This window comes from Alosa sapidissima, chromosome 20 (genome assembly GCF_018492685.1).
Source record: "Alosa sapidissima isolate fAloSap1 chromosome 20, fAloSap1.pri, whole genome shotgun sequence".
Taxonomy (NCBI): domain Eukaryota; kingdom Metazoa; phylum Chordata; class Actinopteri; order Clupeiformes; family Clupeidae; genus Alosa; species Alosa sapidissima.
This window is the reverse complement of record NC_055976.1, coordinates 31,332,485-31,337,418: the sequence shown is the minus strand read 5'-3', so window position 1 is coordinate 31,337,418 and position 4,934 is coordinate 31,332,485.

Sequence of the window (4,934 nt, the reverse complement as noted above, 5' to 3'; positions counted from 1 at the left end):
ATTTTCTGTAAAGTTTGTAAACACGTTATCAAAATCAACTCCTGTTTCAAAATCAACTTTCTTGTTTGAGCAGGAGAGAGAATGTACAATGTACAGACACAGCAATTACAGAACATGTAGACTACTTGCTGCTTTCTTTTACTAATATATATATATATATATATAATTTTTTTTTTTGAAAACAACGAAAGGATGGAGGGCAGCAAAACTAGGAGTTATTTCAGATTGGCAAGAACAAGATTGCCAAAATTGTGTTGCTTGTCAAAACGTTGGCATTACAGCTGGAATAATGCTTAGGCTGATGTTAACGCTAACACGATGTTTAAAGCCATACACAATGCTAAATATGAACAAAACTAAAAGGTAACTTAAGCCTTATAGGGCTGTATAAAGTTGTTCAAATTAATAGGATGCTATTAGCCGTTGACGATAGACCCGAGTACAGTGTCAAATTTCATTTCATTTACCACTCGATGGCAGACATCTAGAGCTTTGATTCAAGCCCGATATCACTTCTCAAAGTGCAGAGGAAGTAGTACAATCAAACGTGATAAAACAGGAGAATAGGTGCATTTGTTTTGATTCTGGATATCGTTTTTGCGCAAATTCAAGCAGAAACACCAAATGGTGAATAAAACGTTCACTTGTGATGAAGACTTAGATCTGTTATTCACCTATTCTAATTCTGAAGGAGAATATCAGACTTTTGGAGATGATATCGATCTATTGTGGTCACGGTGCGTCTTTGTTTTTGCACGATGGTGCCCGCTGAAAGTAATTGTGGTTAATAATTACTTAATATTAATCTTAGACTGGCAAACTTCAGGAAAACTCAGGAATCAGGTTTATTCCATTACAAGCAGAGAGGGTACATGGTCTATGGTCTATGTAGCACCGCTATGCATACCATGTTTATTTTGACCCTTGTCCAACATGGCTGGAGGTGGCAGTAGTAAACGTGATGCTAGTGTCCGTAATGGACGTGGTATAGACAGCAGGGCTAGTAGAATGAGGAATAGGGTTGGGTATCGTTTGGGTTTTATCCTCATGCAATTGAACTTATACATTTCATTTACTATCAATATCTCATTGCTTCTACGAATACATTTAAATGTTAAAACAGCTTGCCATGCATGCACACACAATGGTGAGCTCTGCTTTCAAGTTTACCCAGTGTAGGCGGTTTGCCATAATGTAAAAAAACTGCCAGGTCATGGACAACGGCATTTGCAAGCAAGCTAATCTAACAGGGACTCTATTTTCCAGTTAATTCAGTGTGTTCCCAAATGCTTCAAGAAATTTCATATCTTAACCCATAACACGCAGTAGTTTTGAACATGTTAGGCTACATGTCAGTGTTGAAGAGTTTAGATTCCCAGCGCTAGCCTAGTAGGCATTTTAACAGCAACTATGGCTATGCGCTCTTTGACAGCTCAGTGACATCAGGTATGTAACCTACATATTTATGTTTTTGCCAGCTAACTTGTAACATGATCATATATTTATTGTGATTCTCATGCACATGAAAGATTAATATCATTATGTTGTTTAACACACTGTGAAAAAGTTCTCACCTTACAACTTTGCTGATAACATTTCAAATAAATGTCAGTTAGCACATTAGCAAGGATATTGTGTAATGTATAGGCTAGCCTACTGTTGATGTTGTTTCATAGCCTTTTGCCTGTGTGTAGTTAGGCCCACTGCTAGACTTTGACAGGAGCTCGCGATATTGCTTTAAAGTAAGCTACTTGGGCTCAGGCAAGCTGTCAAACACTGTCTACTCGCCTACGTGGTGCACTCCAGTGTTTATCATATGTTAGCTAACTGTATCTGGATGTGTTGCTATCAGAGCAAGACGTTAGAGATGTCTGTCCCTAAGAAGCCACAACCTAGTGAGCTTAATGACTACAGACCTGTCGCTCTTACATCACATGTGATGAAGACAATGGAGCGATTGGTCTTAGGTATGCTCAGACCCCAGGTACGCCATGCACTAGACCCGTTACAGTTTGCTTACCAGGAGAAAGTGGGCGTGGACGATGCCATCACTTATCTTCTACACAGGACCCATTCCCACCTGGACAAGGGGAAAAGTGCTGTGAGAATCATACCATCCAGCCCCTCCGATTGGGAGACAAGCTCTTGCAGATGGGTGTGGACGCTCACCTGGTAACCTGGATTACAGATTACCTGACCGAGCGACCACAGTTCGTCAGACTGAAGAACTGTCTCTCTGACACTGTGATCTGCAGCACCGGAGCGCCACAGGGAACTGTGCTCTCTCCAGTCCTGTTCACCCTGTACACATCTGACTTCTGCTACAACACCGAGTCATGCCACATGCAGAAGTTTTCTGATGATACTGCAATTGTGGGGTGTATCAGGAACGGGCAGGAGGAGTACAGGAGCCTGGTGGAGGACTTTGTGCAATGGTGCAAACTCAATCATCTTCAATTTAACACTTCAAAGACCAAGGAGATGGTGGTGGATTTCCGCAGGTCTAAGCCCACTCTGCTACCAGTTCACATTGATGGGGTCAATGTGGAGGTGGTTAGCACCTACAAGTATCTGGGTCTCCACCTGGACAATAAACTGGACTGGTCAGCCAACACTGATGCACTCTACAAGAAAGGGCAGAGCAGGCTGTACTTCCTGAGGAGGCTGCGGTCCTTCAATGTGTACAGTAAGCTCCTCAGGATGTTCTACCAGTCTGTTGTTGCCAGCGTCCTCTTCTATGCAGTAGTATGCTGGGGTGGAAGCACAAGGAAGAAGGATGTGGGGCGAATTGACAGGCTGGTAAGGAAAGCTGGCTCTGTAGTGGGAGCTGAACTGGAGTGTATCACTTCACTATCTGACAAAAGGACCCTGAACAAACTGATCAACATCTTGGACAATGAGTGTCACCCACTCCACAGCACTATTGTTAAACAGAAGAGCCTGATCAGCTGGAGACTTCGCTCACTGCCTTGCACAACTGACAGACTGAGAAAGTCATTTGCCCCCAGGGCCATTGAACTGTTCAATGCCTCACTTAAGGGAAGAGGAGAGATAGACTTCTCTGCATAGTCTGTCTGCCTCTTCATCCCCTCCATGTTTGGTACTGTCTGTCTAGCCACTTGTACCACTGTCTTTATGCCTCACTGTTTGCGTGCTATATTAGCACATTAGCACATATGCATAACCCCCCCCCTCCATGCCAGAGCCGAACTGTGGCCACACTTATACATTTTCTTAAATAGTTAAATATATAGATATATAGACTTTACTTTACTTTATTTCTGCATTGTTGCACTGTTGACTTACTCATTTGCACTATCACCATGACCACTATCACCATTGCACTACCACCATGACACTCATTCACACAGAGCACCTTAGAGCACCTTACCATACCTTACTATGCACAGAGAATCACAGGCTCAGTCCCTGCCTCAGTCATTGCAAGCGCCTCTGATTTATTAATCACCACTATGTGGATACTGTTTTTAGAATTGATTTAGATTAAGTGTTAGTATAATTTGTAATTTTGTTATTTGTATTTTAGTATATTTTTATATATTGTATTAAGTGTTAGTATAATTTGTATTTTAGTATATTTAGCATATTCTTTATCTTCTACTGTCCTTACTGCTTAGTTGTGTTTTTATATTATATACTTTAATTACTCTTCTGCTGTTAAAGAATGTGTTTGTGTTGTATGTATGCTGCTGAGACCTTGAATTTCCCCTGAGGATCAATAAAGTATCTATCTATCTATCTATCTATCTATCTGAGATGGCGCATGACATGCAGTGATGCCTCGTATAAAAAAAATAAATAAAAAAACGCTATTTAAGCACCGAAATGAGGCACCGAAATCCACGTTGTTATTCGATAGAGCAGTTACTACCGTTACTACCGTTTGTGTCGGCACCGGTGCCATATTAGAACCGTGTTTCAGTGCCCAACCCTAATGAGGAACAACTGATGAGAACAGTTTGGATTGGCCTGAGCGTACCGGTGGTAGAGATAGACGTTGTTCATCTGAGGAGCGCAACGGCCTGGAGGTAGCGTATATCTGTATGAGGGCATTCATTTACCAACGTGTGTCTGTGGAGGGAAAAATCCGCTGTGCATCGGATGCAAAAATAGGAATGATACATTTAAAAAAACTTACCTTTTCTCTCTCAAAATAGGAATGATGGCTCTGTTACATCATCATGTGTAGTTATAACCACAACTCTGTTACATCATCATGTGTAGGCATAACAACAACTCCGCTGCCTGTGGGGTATACTAGGAATCTCGATTAGTGGGTTAGCGAGGTATGTTGCGCTCAAAGCCAGGGTAAGTTGTGATACGAAAGTGGCTCTGTTTCAGCGTCGCTGTATCACCATGGTGTCTTATGCTGTCAACCAAACCTGATCCGGAGCCGGTTATGTGCTAGGTTATAGCTCAAATCGTGAAAAACTACCGCCCACTGACCAATTAATTATCTTGAAAAACAAAGTTCTCATGTGTAGGATTCAATCACATATCTTACAGGTAGAGCTCCGCCTCTACACACATTTTGGATATCGAATGCGCTTTAATAGTGTTGTGCATGCAAATATCCCACTATGGACGTGCATACCATACAGCAACTGATGACAATCGATTTATTTGATGTTATAGGTTAGACACTATAAATGACCTCAGTGTAGATCAAGCTATCGCTCATCAATGTGGAAGTAATTGTTTTTAAATAGAGGCGGTCTTGTGCGTCTCCACGTTTCACGATTGGCCTACATCATCCCAACACCAAGAACGCACACAGATCTGAGCTGAAAGCCTAGTTTGACAAATATATATCCAAAACTGCTATCGTAGCATCACTTAACGTATACTCCGAGTCAAGGCTTTGTGAAGCCTTGATATGTCTAGATAGCCTAGATATGTCTAATGTGCTTCGT